The 17,250-nt window shown below is 40.2% G+C and overlaps 1 protein-coding gene across 7 annotated transcripts in view; it reads right to left on the minus strand.

Moving 5' to 3' along the window:
- The window catches only part of LOC124794774 (zinc finger protein 345-like), a 137,895-nt gene that overhangs the window by 90,710 nt on the left and 29,935 nt on the right, over positions 1 to 17,250 (minus strand). The gene's annotated exons all lie outside the window — the stretch shown is intronic.

Here is a 17,250-nt window from a genome sequence, read left to right on the forward strand (position 1 = left end):
TCTACTGATAAATTTTCACACTACTTTTTTCTTCTTCTGCCATACGCTTTCCCCTTCTCCCATAATTTTCCGTTGCAATTTGACGTCATTCGAACCAGTGATGTTATTTCTACAGTGTTTTGAAAGTTTACCTTTAATTATAATAACCCTGTTTGTACTGACATGAAGGATGAAGTATAGGTAAGGTACAAATGCCTTTGCTAGTAGCACAAATGTGCAGTGAGTAAATACTGGAGGCAATCGCCTGAAGTGCAGTCTTTTGTTAGTATCCAGGGTTCCCTTCAGGTCATGATTCGGCTGCTGGGCAGACTGGAAGGCCTTTATCCACAAAGTAATTAACTCTGACTCACCCAGTCTCTCTTAAAAGAAGAAAGAGAAATGAGACCCATCTCCAACAGTAACTCCTCCTTTCACAATGATCTCCATCAGTTCATATTCAGCTGGTCCTTAGCCCTCACCAACATACTCCTGCAAAACCATGTCAGTCAGGCCCAAACCTCCTTACAGTACTTCCTCTCCACCCATAAAATTCTCCTACTGTGCAATCCCAAATTCCTGGATCCCATCTCACACACAGAAATTCTCGCCCTCCGGCAACCAAGCAGCATGCACCTTGAAAAATTCTCAATCCTGTTCACTTCCTACTCCCACCTTCGACTACCATTATCCACCACCTCTACAACAGTCTCCAAATCACATCCCCTCATAGCTGACAAACCCTGTCTCACAGACCTACTACATTTACCCCAACCTCAAAAACTTTTTCCCACAACCATATAGAATCCTGAACCTAAACAAACCCAAAACACAGCCACAAACTTTTCCTCCAAAAGCGTTAGGCCCACAGAAGTATCAGTCCTTTCTAAAGCCCTTACTCTTAGCCCCACTCCCAAATTCAACCTTGCTGTACTTATTAGTGTCCTCTCCTTCTCCTGGTCCCTAAAGTAGAAACACTTTTTTGCCACTAACACTACCAATCACACCCAACCTAAGAGCAATGTTGAACCCCACCTGACTCAGTTTCTCCTTCCAACTGTGATCCACCCCCACTGCCTCCAAATCACCACCTGTTAATTTTACAGAATTTTTTAATGCCAAACCTTGCCCCACCATCATTCTTGAAAACCCTCAACATGCAAGCTAGTCTAACATCCACCGAAAGAACCACAATGCACCACCTAAAATCTGATCCCAAACTTATTATCCTACTTGCTGACAGACACTTCTCCACAGTTTTGAACTGCAAGGACTACTTGGTAGAAGGACTCCACCAGCTGTGAGATCTGTCTACCTACAAACCCTGCCATAGTGACCCCATTTCAGAAGTCCACCAGGATATCCAGTTTCTCATCAAATCCTTAGGCCCATGCAGGAACCTCTCCCCAAGCCTCCCTACCACTCCCCACACTCCTAACTTCTACGTGCTTCCTAAAACACACAAACCCAACCATCCAGGGCACCCCATTGTGGTCAGTTACTGTGCCCCCACTGAGAGAACCTCTGCTCTTGCAGACCAACACCTTCAGCCTATAATGCACAACCTACCCTCCTCCATAAAAGATATCAAACACTTCCTCCACCAATACTCCACAGTTCCTGTCCCTTTACCACACATTGCCCTGCTTGTCACTATTGATGTCACCTCACTTTACATTAATATCCCTAACTGCCCATGGCCTAGCTGCTATTGAACACTAACTTTCCGAACACCCTATGGATTCCAAACCTACAGCCTCCTTTCTTGTCACAATGACCAATTACGTCTTCATCCACAATTACTTCTCCTTAGAAGGCATCACCTACAAACAAATCTACAATATGGCAATGGGAGACCAAGAGATGAATACACTAAACAGATTCAGAAGGATGTAGATTGCAGTAGGTACTGGGAGATGAAGAAGCTTGCACAGGATAGAGTAACATGGAGACCTGCATCAAACCAGTCTCTGGACTGAAAACCACAACAACACATACTCCTTCCACCTTTCTGCTTTCCCCTCTTTGCTTACAACTGGGTTTCCATCTGAGCTCTTGATATTCATACAAGTGGTTCTCTTTTCTCCAAAAGTCTCTTTAATTTTCCTGTTGGCAGTATCTATCTTACCCCTAGTGATATGTGCCTCTACATTCTTACATTTGTCCTCTAGCCATCCCTGCTTAGCCATTTTGCACTTCCTGTCCCATTTTGCACTTCCTGTCGATCTCATTTTTGAGACGTCTGCATTCCTTTTTGCCTGCTTCACTTACTGCATATTTTTTATTTTCTCCTTTCATCAATTAAATTCAATATTTCTTCTGTTACCCAAGGATTTCTACTAGCCCTCATCTTTTTACCTACTTGATCCTCTGCTGCCTTCACTACTTCATCCCTCAAAGCTACCCATTCTTCTTCTACTGTATTTCTTTCTCCCATTCCTTTCAATCATTCCCTTATGCTCTCCCTGAAACTCTGTACAACCTCTGGTTGTTTCAGTTTATCCAGGCCCCATCTCCTTAAATTCCCATCTTTTTGCAGTTTCTTCAAATTTAATCTACAGTTCATTACCAATAGATTGTGGTCAGAGTCCACATCTGCCCCCGGAAATGTCTTACAATTTAAAACCTGGTTCCTAAATCTCTGTCTTACCATTATATAATCTATCTGAAACCTGTCAGTATCTCCAGGCTTCTTCCATGTATACAACCTTCTTTTATGATTCTTGAACCAAGTGTTAGCTATGATTAAGTTATGCTCTGTGCAAAATTCTACCAGGCGGCTTCCTCTTTCATTCCTTACCACCATTCCATATTCACCTACTATGTTTCCTCCTCTTCCTTTTCCTATTATCGAATTCCAGTCACCCATGACTGATAAATTTTCATCTCCCTTACTTTCTGAATAATTTCTTTTATCTCATCACACATTTCATCATTCTCTTCATCATCTGCAGAGCTAGTTGGCATATAAACTTGTACTACTATAGTAGGCATGGGCTTCGTGTCTATCTTGGCCACAATAATGCATTCACTATGCTGTTTGTACAGAAAGTAGATGACAGTTATAAGAGTCAAGGGGTATGAAAGGGAAGCAGTGGTTGGTAAGGGAGTGAGACAGGGTTGTAGCCTATCCCCAATGTTATTCAACCTGTATATTGAGCAAGCAATAAAGGAAACAAAAGAAAAGTTCGGAGTAGGTATTAAAATCCATGGAGAAGAAATTAAAACTTTGAGGTTCGCCGATGACATTGTAATTCTGTAAGAAACAGCAAAGGACTTGGAAGAGCAGTTGAACGGAATGGACAGTGTCTTGAAAGGAGGATATAAAATGAACATCAACAAAAGCAAAATGAGGATAATGGAATGTAGTCGAATTAAGTCGGGTAATGCTGAGGGAATTAGATTAGGAAATGAGACACTTAAAGTAGTAAAGGGGTTTTGCTATTTGGGGAGCAAAATAACTGATGATGGTCGAAGTAGAGAGGATATAAAATGTAGACTGGCAATGGCAAGGAAAGCGTTTCTGAAGAAGAAAAAGTTGTTAACATCGAGTATAGACTTAAATTTCAGGAAGTCGTTTCTGAAAGTATTTGTATGGAGTGTAGCCATGTATGGAAGTGAAACGTGGATGATAAATAGCTTAGACAAGAAGAGAATAGAAGCTTTCGAAATGTGGTGCTACAGAAAAATGCTGAAATTAGATGGGTAGATCACATAACTAATGGGGAGGTATTGAATAGAACTGGGGAGAAGAGGAGCTTGTGGCACATCTTGACTAGAAGAAGGGATCGGTTGGTAGGACATGTTCTGAGACATCGATGGATCACCAATTTAGTATTGGAGGGCAGTGTGGAGGGTAAAAATCGTAGAGGGAGACCAAGAGATGAATACACTAAGCAGATTCAGAAGGATGTAGTATTGGAGGGCAGTGTGGAGGGTAAAAATCGTAGAGGGAGACCAAGAGATGAATACACTAAGCAGATTCAGAAGGATGTAGGCTGCAGTAGGTAGAAAAAGTGAACAAATGGAAATAGGGCCTATAAATACAAAATAAGAATTCAAGAAGGTGTTGAATGATCTGAAAGAAAAGAAGGGTGGCTTGTGGTATTGATAATATTTTAGGTGACATGCTTAATGCATTAGACCCTGAAACAAAATATCTGATAAGTGTCATAATCACTGGCTTTTGGTATTGTCAATGAAGATTTAAAGAAAAGCACCATGATACTGATTCTACAGAACAAAGCAGCCACATGAGACGATCAGAGGACTCTGAGCATCCTAGCTCACATCTCAAAAACACTGAAGATCAATTTGGCTCCTGAGAAGACAGATGCAAAAGAGAAGCTATGCTATGCCTTTGAAATATAAATGAAAAAAGCTTTAGGTTCAACAGATAGTTTTCATGGCTTTCATGTTGTTGTTGTTGTTGTTTTTGTCTTCAGTCCTGAGACTGGTTTGATGCAGCTCTCCATGCTACTCTATCCTGTGCAAGCTTCTTCATCTCCCAGTACCTACTGCAGCCTACATCCTTCTGAATCTGCTTAGTGTATTCATCTCTTGGTCTCCCTCTACGATTTTTACCCTCCACGCTGCCCTCCAATACTAAATTGGTGATCCATCGATGTCTCAGAACATGTCCTACCAACCGATCCCTTCTTCTAGTCAAGTTGTGCCACAAACTCCTCTTCTCCCCAATCCTATTCAATACCTCCTCATTAGTTATGTGATCTACCCATTTAATCTTCAGCATTCTTCTGTAGCACCACATTTCGAAAGCTTCTATTCTCTTCTTGCCCAAACTAGTTATCATCCATGTTTCACTTCCAACCATGGCTGCACTCCATGCAAATACTTTCAGAAACGACTTCCTGACACTTAAATCTATATTTGATGTTACCAAGTTTCTCTTCTTCAGAAACGCTTTCCTTGCCATTGCCAGTCTACATTTTATATCTTCTCTACTTCGACCACCATCAATTATTTTGCTCCCCAAATAGAAAAACTCCTTTACTATTTTAAGTGTCTCATTTCCTAATCTAATTCCCTCAGCATCCCCCGACTTAATTCGACTACATTCCATTATCCTTGTTTTGCCTTTGTTGATGCTCATCCTATATCCCCCCTTCAAGACACTATCCATTCCGATCAACTGCTCTTACAAGTCCTTTGCTGTCTCTGACAGAATTACAATGTCATCGGCGAACCTCAAAGTTTTAATTTCTTCTCCATGAGTTTTAATACCTACTCCGAATTTTTCTTTGGTTTCCTTCACTGCTTGCTCAATATACAGATTGAACAACATCGGGGATAGGTTACAACCCTGTCTCACTCCCTTCCCAGCCACTGCTTCCCTTTCATGCCCCTCCACTCTTGTAACTGCCATCTGGTTTCTGTACAAATTGCAAATAGCCTTTCGCTCCCTGTATTTTACCCCTGCCACCTTCAGAATTTGAAAGAGAGTATTCCAGCCAACATTGTCAAAAGCTTTCTCTAAGTCTACAAATGCTAGAAACGTAGGTTTGCCTTTTCTTAATCTAGCTTCTAAAATAAGTCGTAGGGTCAGTATTGCCTCACGTGTTCCAACATTTCTACGGAATCGAAACTGATCTTCCCCAAGTTCGGCTTCTACCAGTTTTTCCATTCGTCTGTAAAGAATTTGCGTTAGTATTTTGCAGCCGTGATTTATTAAACTGCTAGTTCAGTAATTTTCACATCTGTCAACACCTGCTTTCTTTGGGATTGGAATTATTATATTCTTCTTGAAGTCTGAGGGTATTTCGCCTGTCTCATACATTTTGCTCACCAGATGGTAGAGTTTTGTCAGGACTGGCTCTCCCAAGGCTGTCAGTAGTTCTAATGGAACGTTGTCTACTCCCGGGACCTTGTTTCGACTTAGGTCTTTCAGTGCTCTATCAAACTCTTCATGCAGTATCATATCTCCCATTTCATCTTCATCTACATCCTCTTCCATTTCTATAACATTGCCCTCAAGTACATCGCCCTTGTATAGACCTTCTATATACTCCTTCCACCTTTCTGCTTTCCCTTCTTTGCTTAGAACTGGGTTTCCATCTGAGGTCTTGATATTCATAGTCGTTCTCTTTTCTCCAAAGGTATCTTTAATTTTCTTGTAGGCAGTATCTATCTTACCCATAGTGAGATACACCTCTACATCTTTACATTTGTCCTCTAGCCATCCTTGATTAGCCATTTTGCACTTCCTGTCGATCTCATTCTTGAGTAGTTTGCATTCCTTATTGCCTGCTTCATTTACTGCATTTTTATATTTTCTCCTTTCGTCAATTAAATTCAATATTTCTTCTGTTACCCAAGGATTTCTACTAGCCCTTGTCTTTTTACCTACTTGATCCTCTGCTGCCTTCACTACTTCATCCCTCAAAGCTTTGTATTAAAGGAGCAGACTGACTCTTGTTAAAGAAATAAGATAAACAAATGTCACATGCCGCACGAACACAATGATTCTTTTATATGTATTTACTTTTATTGTGTTTCTGTCTGCAAGGATGTCATGGTAAGCTTCAAAATAGCATTATTTCCTGCATTTTCTGGTGGCCTGGAAGAGATGACAGATTTTACAAAAGTGTTTCTACAACTGTTTCTTCACTCTAGCAATGGCAGGGTGCATGTTGAGCGGTTTTTGAATGCACTACTATTTTATCGTGTCTGTGAATGACAATGTGAAACCTGTCCGCTTGGCACAGCTGGTAGTACGCTTTTCTGGCTTCAGTATCATTCTTATAATTTGTGACCTGGAGGTCTTCTGGCTTCTTCCTCTCCTCAATGAATACTCGACGTTACAAAACAACACTGTATGTTTCCCTCAGAATAGTTTAGCGCCTACCTGTTATTGTCGATGACAATAGGATTATGGGTGTTTGACACTGTGGTCTTTAGGGCCCACACTAAAATAATTGGAGATGACTGTTGTTAAAAACTGGTAAAACACTAAAAATTTCCACAAACACAGTAATAAAATATGTTCATCAGTTTTTAAAACTTATGATACATTAAAACAGTGGAAAAGATGACATGCAAAATATTGACAGGGACACGTGTCGCTGATTGACAAGTAACTTAAAAATAAGCAAGCTGGTTACTCTACACAAGACTAAGATCTCCAATCTTAAGTTTACGCTGGAGTTCAAACAAAACACAATATTGTGTCAACTGAAAGGAGGAAAAGCCTTCACTTAATTTTACTGCTGCCCATTCAACATAACACAAAAATCAATTTGTTAAAAAATGGCACACTAATATGATTTATGCATCAAATGCCACTGAAGCTATTAAGGGCTGCTTTCAGTGTAAAGAGGCAAGATGAGATTGGGAAAAGAAATGTCAAGGCAATATCGTTGCTTTCAGAATTTGCAGTTAATGGAGCCATGCAGCCATCACCTTCAAGCATAGCCAGTTTATTGTTACACAAAATGTTAGCCTAACTGATGAGTAGTCACTTGGGAAATCTTCTTTGGGCACTGTCCTTTATGGTACATAGTTATCTGATCACCTGGATGCATAATGAAAGATCAACTGCAAAGAGAGATCCCACACACATGGTGAAGTGGCTGCCTTATCCCATGTTCAGATACAGATCTTCTTATAATAAGGGGCTCAAATAACTAGATTCCTTGGGTAAGTTGTGGCTGAGCCTTACACTACATTGTGTACACTAACGTATGATTGACATAGGTTCAGACTTTTGGCCTTTAGTTTGCAGGAGGTACATTACGCCACTGTTCAAGTACCTCTAATGGCAAGCCAACTTCCTCTTCCACACCTCACTTACCACTAAAAGGTCTTACATAGTTAACCACACTATAAAATCCCCAAGCAGCATGAATAATTGGGGAAGTGAGAGCCTTGTGGTACATAAAAATCTCATTAGGAGGTAGACACAGGTTACATGCAGTAAGTGAGAGCCTTGTGGTACATAAAAATCTCATTAGGAGGTAGACACGAGTTACATGCAGTAATCCTGTAGTGCAGTACACTGTACAGCAACAATCTGTAACCAGTAGTGAGCAAAAATGGTGTGGAGTGAATAATTTACAAAGATTACCACTCTGCCTTTAGCCCTTTCCCTACAGAGGCCATCATTTCTTCCTCCACATGCGTCCTGAATCCATTTACTCCACAGGAGTACTCGAACCACCTTAGTGGAACACGTTGGCTTGCATATTGTCTTTAGGAGGTCAGTTACCGAGACACTGGCTAGCATTGTTGGTCGGATAACTTTGCTGATACATTTTCTTTTATTAGAGATGTTTGTAAGATAGCTTACATTTTAAAATTTTTCTCTGTTTGACTGTTTGGGCAGCTTCACGAACTCTAATGTGCTATCATATATTAATTTATCCATGGAAGAAATAACAGGTTTTACTGGAAGTCCCTCATTGCATGTACATTACAGGCAGAGGAGTTTGCATAAATTTCAGCTGAATGAGACTGGACTGAGGAACCTCTTTCCTGCACAACTGTTTAGGCCACAGAAATGAATGGAAATATGTACACTGTCAGTTTTGAACCCAAACGGGATGTTTCCTTCACAAATATAATACATTATCTGATTAGTAGTATCCGGACACACCTACTTATTGCTCTGACTACTAGACAGCATGAGGTGGACATGTCAGTATAAAATGAGGCTGGCAGTATATGCTGTCAGTAGAAAAACAGTAACAGCGGAATAGATCATCAAGAGAGTTCAGTGAGTTCGGACATGGACTAGTTACTGGAAGTCATTGAGTAACAAATCCAAGATGGACATTTCAACTCTTCTAAATCTGCTCAAGTCAATGGTTGGTGATGCAATTGTGAAGTGGTAAAGCAAAGTAATATCAACACTAAACCAAGACCAGTCAGACCTCATGTGTTGACAGTCTGCTATTGCTGAGAATTGTGGCAGGTGAATGTAAAAAATCACATGAAATCAATGGAATTAATCACTCATGAGTTCCAAAGCACTATCAGTAGTTCAGATAGCAAAATGATTGTGCTTGGGGAGATAAAAAGAATGGGTACAATGGTCAATCAGCTACTCATAAGTCACATTTCTGTTGTCAATACTAAGTGATGCTTGAGATGGTCTAAAGAGTGATGTCATTGGATGGTGATGACTGGAAATGAGTGGTATAGTGTGAGGAATTATGCTGTACTCTATATCAATCCAATGGAAGGGTTTGAATTTGGTGAGTACCTGGAGAATTCCCGCCATCATGTTTAATACCAACAGGTATGTACGAGGTGATCTCATGGTAGGAGGGTGTGTTTCGGGTTATGGTGTGGTCTCCTTTTTGCGTTTAAGAAAAACGAAATGCAGAAGGATATGAACACATTTCACAGCATTGTGTACTGTACACAGCAGAGAAATATTTGGAGGTGGTGATTGGTTTATCAACATGACAATGGATCTTGTCATACAGCAGCGTCTGCGAGGCAATTGTTTGTGGATAGTAACATTCCTGAGTGAACTGATCTGCTCATAGCCTCAACCTGAACCTAACAGAACATCTCTGGGATGTACCACAATGTCTACTTCACTGTAGACCTCAGAGTCCAATTTTGCTACTTTCACTGGTTTTTGCTCTTGAGGAAGAATGGGCTGCCATGCCTGCCATCCCTCCACAAATTTTCAGACATCTCACTGAAAGTGTCACTAGCAGAGTTCAAGCCATGATAAAGGTGAAGGGTGGACACACCCCATATTAATGTCCACTTATAGGTGTGTAGATACTTTGGATCAGGTTGTGTACATGCTTCATGGTCTTTATTTCCTCTCCTCAAAAAACTGTAAAATCTAGATTCCTTAGCAGTACATTTTCAATGATGAACACTATGCATACTTCTTCATCATATTTACCTAAACACTGCTTGAAATGGCAGCATGTCCACAATGCTGACACTTAAAGCAAGTCATTGGTTTAAAAATCCAGCCATAGTGAGAAACATGATGATGATGATGATGATGATGATGATGATGATGGAAGGATTTATGTTGCAAGTTAAACTCATTGCTCCTCTTTGCTATGCCTAGGTTTAGGTTGAAATCTACACAACAAACACAGTTTTTAAATACGTACCACATTTGTCTCATAAGGTAAAATAGGGGGGAGGTCTTCAATATACTGGTGCCCACTTGTCAGAATATAAATATACTACATTAAAATGTGTTGTACTGAAAAATATAAATCACAAGCTCCATCAACAGGTAGGTCTTGTCACCAGAGTAGATAACAACAGGTCAGAGGACAATGCTCTATGTGTAGACAGACCCCTCTGCCTTCGTCTCATTTCTGTAACCTAGGGAATGAACATAATAGCCAGATGATTTTGTCAATCACTGTTTACTTTCCATTACTTCCAGCAACATAGCCACACACTGCTCAGTGAAGCAACTTGTCATAGAAGCGCAGCACAATTTTTCACAGTGTTATGTGTGCTTGCTCATTACCCTTGATACTAATATGCCTTGCTTGGAGAAGATAAGGGAATTGTGACCAATTCAAAATTATTTCCCAGTCATATCATCTCTGCTACAATGCCTTCAAGATCAAATAAAAGTCTACACTGTAAACTGCAAATTTGTCTGGAAGGCAAATCTTGAAGATGTGCCCAGAGAGAATGATTGAGCAACCCTTAAATTATTCCTGCTTAAACCCATTACCATATGTTATGATAACATTTTTGTTTGTCTTGTTGTTGTTGTTGTGGTCTTCAGTCCTGAGACTGGTTTGATGCAGCTCTCCACGCTACTCTATCCTGTGCAAGCTTTTTCATCTCCCAGTACCTACTGCAACCTACATCCTTCTGAATCTGCTTAGTGTATTCATCTCTTGGTCTCCCTCTACGATTTTTACCCTCCACGCTGCCCTCCAATACTAAATTGGTGATCCCTTGATGCCTCAGAACATGTCCTACCAAGCGATCCCTTCTTCTGGTCAAGTTGTGCCACAAACTTCTCTTCTCCCCAATCCTATTCAATACTTCCTCATTAGTTATGTGATCTACCCATCTAATCTTCAGCATTCTTCTGTAGAACCACATTTCGAAAGCTTCTATTCTCTTCTTGTCCAAACTATTTATCGTCCATGTTTCACTTCCATACATGGCTACACTCCATACGAATACTTTCAGAAATGACTTCCTGACACTTAAATCAATACTGGATGTTAACAAATTTCTCTTCTTCAGAAACGATTTCCTTGCCATTGCCAGCCTACATTTTATATCCTCTCTACTTCGACCATCATCAGTTATTTTGCTCCCCAAATAGCAAAACTCCTTTACTACTTTAAGTGCCTCATTTCCTAATCTAATTCCCTCAGCATCACCCGATTTAATTTGACTACATTCCATTATCCTTGTTTTGCTTTTGTTGATGTTCCTCTTATATCCTCCTTTCAAGACACTGTCCATTCCATTCAACTGCTCTTCCAAGTCCTTTGCTGTCTCTGACAGAATTACAATGTCATCGGCGAACCTCAAAGTTTTTATTTCTTCTCCATGAATGTTAATACCTACTCCGAATTTTTCTTTTGTTTCCTTTACTGCTTGCTCAATATACAGATTGAATAACATCGGGGAGAGGCTACAACCCTGTCTTACTCCCTTCCCAACCACTGCTTCCCTTTCATGTCCCTCGACTCTTGTAACTGCCATCTGGTTTCTGTACAAATTGTAAATAGCCTTTCGCTCCCTGTATTTTACCCCTGCCACCTTTAGAATTTGAAAGAGAGTATTTCAGTCAACATTGTCAAAAGCTTTCTCTAAGTCTACAAATGCTAGAAACGTAGGTTTGCCTTTCCTTAATCTTTCTTCTAAGATAAGTCGTAAGGTCAGTATTGCCTCACGTGTTCCAGTGTTTCTACGGAATCCAAACTGATCTTCCCCGAGGTTGGCTTCTACTAGTTTTTCCATTCGTCTGTAAAGAATTCGTGTTAGTATTTTGCAGCTGTGACTTATTAAGCTGATAGTTCGGTAATTTTCACATCTGTCAACGCCTGCTTTCTTTGGGATTGGAATTACTATATTCTTCTTGAAGTCTGAGGGTATTTCGCCTGTCTCATACATCTTCCTCACCAGATGGTAGAGTTTTGTCAGGACTGGCTCTCCCACGGCCGTCAGTAGTTCCAATGGAATATTGTCTACTCCGTGGGCTTTGTTTCGACTCAGGTCTTTCAGTGCTCTGTCAAACTCTTCACGCAGTATCATGTCTCCCATTTCATCTTCATCTACATCCTCTTCCATTTCCATAATATTGTCCTCAAGTACATCGCCCTTGTATAGACCCTCTATATACTCCTTCCACCTTTCTGCTTTCCCTTCTTTGCTTAGAACTGGGTTTCCATCTGAGCTCTTGATATTCATACAAGTCGTTCTCTTATCTCCAAAGGTCTCTTTAATTTTCCTGTAGGCGGTATCTATCTTACCCCTAGTGAGATAGGCCTCTACATCCTTACATTTGTCCTCTAGCCATCCCTGCTTAGCCATTTTGCACTTCCTGTCGATCTCATTTTTGAGACGTTTGTATTCCTTTTTGCCTGTTTCACTTACTGCATTTTTATATTTTCTCCTTTCATCAATTAAATTCAATATTTCTTCTGTTACCCAAGGATTTCTACTAGTCCTCGTCTTTTTACCTACTTGATCCTCTGCTGCCTTCACTACTTCATCCCTCAAAGCTACCCATTCTTCTTCTACTGTATTTATTTCCCCCATTCCTGTCAATTGCTCCCTTATGCTCTCCCTGAATCTCTGTACAACCTCTGGTTCTTTTAGTTTATCCAGGTCCCACCTCCTTAAATTCCCACCTTTTTGCAGTTTCTTCAGTTTTAATCTATAGGTCATAACCAATAGATTGTGGTCAGAGTCCACATCTGCCCCTGGAAATGTCTTACAATTTAAAACCTGGTTCCTAAATCTCTGTCTTACCATTATATAATCTATCTGATACCTTTTAGTATCTCCAGGGTTCTTCCATGTATACAACCTTCTTTCATGATTCTTAAACCAAGTGTTAGTTATGATTATGTTGTGCTCTGTGCAAAATTCTACCAGGCGGCTTCCTCTTTCATTTCTGTCCCCCAATCCATATTCACCTACTATGTTTCCTTCTCTCCCTTTTCCTACACTCGAATTCCAGTCACCCATGACTATTAAATTTTTGTCTCACTTCACAATCTGAATAATTTCTTTTATTTCATCATACATTTCTTCAATTTCTTCGTCATCTGCAGAGCTAGTTGGCATATAAACTTGTACTACTGTAGTAGGTGTGGGCTTCGTATCTGTCTTGGCCACAATAATGCGTTCACTATGCTGTTTGTAGTAGCTTACCCGCATTCCTATTTTCCTAATCATTATTAAACCTACTCCTGCATTACCCCTATTTGATTTTGTGTTTATAACCCTGTAGTCACCTGACCAGAAGTCTTGTTCCTCCTGCCACCGAACTTCACTAATTCCCACTATATCTATCTTTAACCTACCCATTTCCCTTTTTAAATTTTCTAACCTACCTGCCCGATTAAGGGATCTGACATTCCACGCTCCGATCCGTAGAACGCCAGTTTTCTTTCTCCTGATAACGACATCCTCTTGAGTAGTCCCCGCCCGGAGATCCGAATGGGGGACTATTTTACCTCCGGAATATTTTACCCAAGAGGACGCCATCATCATGTAATCATACAGTAAAGCTGCATGTCCTCGGGAAAAATTACAGCTGTAGTTTCCCCTTGCTTTCAGCCGTTCGCAGTACCGGCACGACAAGGCCGTTTTGGTTATTGTTACAAGGCCAGATCAGTCAATCATCCAGACTGTTGCCCTTGCAACTACTGAAAAGGCTGCTGCCCCTCTTCAGGAACCACACGTTTGTCTGGCCTCTCAACAGATACCCCTCTGTTGTGGTTGCACCTACGGTACGGCTATCTGTATCGCTGAGGCACGCAAGCCTCCCCACCAACGGCAAGGTCCATGGTTCATAGGGGGAAGTTGTTTGTCTTAGCAATTATAAAATAAAAAAAAAATTAAAAATTAGGAGATAACACATTAACACACACCACATCAGTTTCTAAGGTGTATCTCTTTCCACAAATCCTGAAACGTCATAATAGTATCAATTAATGTGACCTTTTAGGCTTTAACTTCACAGCTATTAAAATGTTGTTCCATGGATGGCAGAAATCCTAATGGAAAGAGGTGACACTCCAGCCTCAGAACAGAGGCTGGGAGCGATGTGACACAGTGGTTAGCACACTGGACTTGCATTCGGGAGGATGACGATTCAATCCCACAGGTGAGTTTGCACACACACACTTTCAACAGAATCAGTGGTTGCTTTACACAACATGGCCAGCCCACCAAATGTGTGTGAGCAGCAGTGGTGGTGCTCTCAAGTGCAAATGAATTAGTAATGCACCAGAGAAAGAAATAAGCAAAATGATATATTGCTATCAAAACACTAATTAAAAGAATCCATTGGTCACAATGAAGACCGTTGTTCCATGTCTCACTTAAAGGGAAACCCTTGCAGAAATAAGCAAAATGGTATGCTGCTATCAGAACACTAATTAAAAGACTCCGCTGGTCGAAACGAAAACCTTTGCTCCGTGTCTCACTTAAAGGGAAACCAAACAATGGAAAATCCAGGATGGAATGTAACAATATTATGAGAAGGAAAGTTGCTACTCACCATATAGCAGTGTGCGCCTATCTGCAACTCAGCATCTCCACTATATGGTGAGTAGCAACTTTCCTTCTCATAATATTGTTTAAGGGGAACCCTTTTTCCTATTAATAATATTATCAGATAATCAGATTTCAACTGATTCCTTTAGAACACATTCCCAGTTGCAGAAAGCAGCAGTGATAATTTGTGTCCCATTATACAACATCTTATGTCCCTCATTAAGACAGTGTTCTGCCACTGCAAATTTCTCTGACTGGAGCAAACGAGTGTGACGATGGTGTTCTACACATTGGTTCTGAATAGTACAGATAGTTTGGCCAGTATAAGCCATCCAACAATGACAAGGAATTTTACATGCCCCAGGTTTCCTCAGTCCCAAGTCACCTTTTACTAATCCAAGAAGGGCATAATCTTAGCTGGTGGCATAAATACATTTTTGGTGTCACATCTCCTTAAAATTCTTGAAATTTTCAAGGGTAAACTCCCAGCAAAAAGAAAAAAGCAACAGATTTACCAGTATTCTCTGAAGGTGTACTATTGTGTCCACATGACTACATCATTTGGCTGCATATACAAGAAGAGTATCATTGGTCATTACACAGGCAGAGGAAACTCCCCACCACACCCCCCTCAGATTTAGTGGTAAGATGGCCCATTGGATAGCTCATCAAAAACTGAACACAGATCAAGCATTAAAACAGGAAGAAGGCGTACTGAACTATGAAAAAAAGCAAAATAGTAACAGTGAATGGTCCATGAACAGAAGTGTAATAAAGAACTAGGTGGAACAGAAATGGCACCATGGGGAAGTGGTCATGGTGTTGGAGTGCCATGTGGGCAAGTTGTGTTCAAAACTCACACCATTGACCTTTTTTTTTACAACATTATGAACTTTCCATTTGGCCATTGAAATGTTTGTTCTCTTTCTGTAGTCTTGGAAGTTGCCATACTATACATTGGTTACAGAACATGGGTCATGTGATAAGAACACATTACCGTCACAAATAAATGTGATGAATAGTGAAAGCAGATGAGATACCACATACACATCTCACAGATACAATAAACAACAAACAGGTGTGAACTACATTACAACAAAGAAATTCAAGAGTCAAGACTTCTAAAAGAGAACACAATTTCAAAAACATTAAAAACATAGCTTTTGACAGAGCACAGAGAAACTGTGTGAGAGTGAAACTGTTGTGTTCATTTGTTGCAGCTTATGTGACAAACTATTATGTTTTCATCATTTCCTTGGTAGTGATCACATTCACGTTCATATGAACACCTATATACACCTATAGCAGGCAGAGGCATATCTCACTCACTAACCAGTCGTACAAATTAAGTGCATTGATAAAAGATTCCTATCATATGATACACATACTGCCACTAATGCTGTGTATGACAAACATTACGTGTTTTCCAGTAGAGGAATCAACTGATTTGTTGCCTTGTCATCAAACGTTTGTGGTTACATTTGAAAGCCTCTACCTTTCAGCTGCTAATAGAGTAGTTGTGCAGAATTGACTGTGATTATAGGCCCCTACCTTACACCTTGCTGTTGCATACAGATGTTATTCCAGGACACAGACACAAATTTGAATAAAGCGAACAGCAGGGAAAAAAAAAATTAGCATGAAGGAAGTTTGAGTACGACTCACTCGCCTGGCAATCCAACACTGTAACCACTTAACCATGAAGCCATTTGTCCTTATGGCTGCTCTATGCTGCACTTGTTCTGGGATCATTCACTGTTTCTTTTTTTTCCCTCAGTCCAGTACACCTCTTTCCTGTTTTCATGTTTGATCTATGCTCAGTTTCTGATGGGCTTTCCACTGGGCCCTCTTAACACTAAATCTCTAAATCCTAAATCTGAGAGGGCCGGGAGGGAGGAGTTTCCCTTGTGAGTAAGTATACATAGTCACAGTAACAAATGTATTTCATATATTTTGCCTTCTCTTAAAGTTTTAAAATGTTGGTTGTTTTGAGCGGCTGTGGTTTCGTATCCTCCAGCTGTGACTACCAGATAAGCTTGCAACCAAAAGTGAGACCCAGAGATAAAATAGTATCTTTTGTTCAAAAATTGTGAATATTAAAAATGCAAAAAATTAAAATTACCACAACATTAATTATTCAGTCACAAATTTATGGCAAGTGTTTCCCCCTTACTCCTCCAGCCTCTACATTGCAAGGCTCAAATTATCATGAGATTGCATTACTTTAAGATGAAAACTTCTGCTGTTATATGTATGGGCATTGATGGAGAACTGACTGTCAAAATGAAAGCTGTCATTTTCTTGAACTTGCCATTCACTCTTGTCATAATATTGTCTATATCTGTTACTCCTTCAGTTCCCACTCATCTTTTCGCTCTTGCTACTTTATTCTCATTTAATCTCTTCAAGAGACTGTATCCTTGCCCAAATTGAATTTGTTTTGAAATTCTGTTAGTACTAGAAATTCTCCAATTAGTTTAGTGTTACAGACCTGTCTAGCTCAACTGGGTGTAGCTATTTTCACCAAGAAGCAACACATTTATCAACCATTTAACATACAGGATG

Source organism: Schistocerca piceifrons, chromosome 4 (genome assembly GCF_021461385.2).
Source record: "Schistocerca piceifrons isolate TAMUIC-IGC-003096 chromosome 4, iqSchPice1.1, whole genome shotgun sequence".
Lineage (NCBI taxonomy): Eukaryota > Metazoa > Arthropoda > Insecta > Orthoptera > Acrididae > Schistocerca > Schistocerca piceifrons.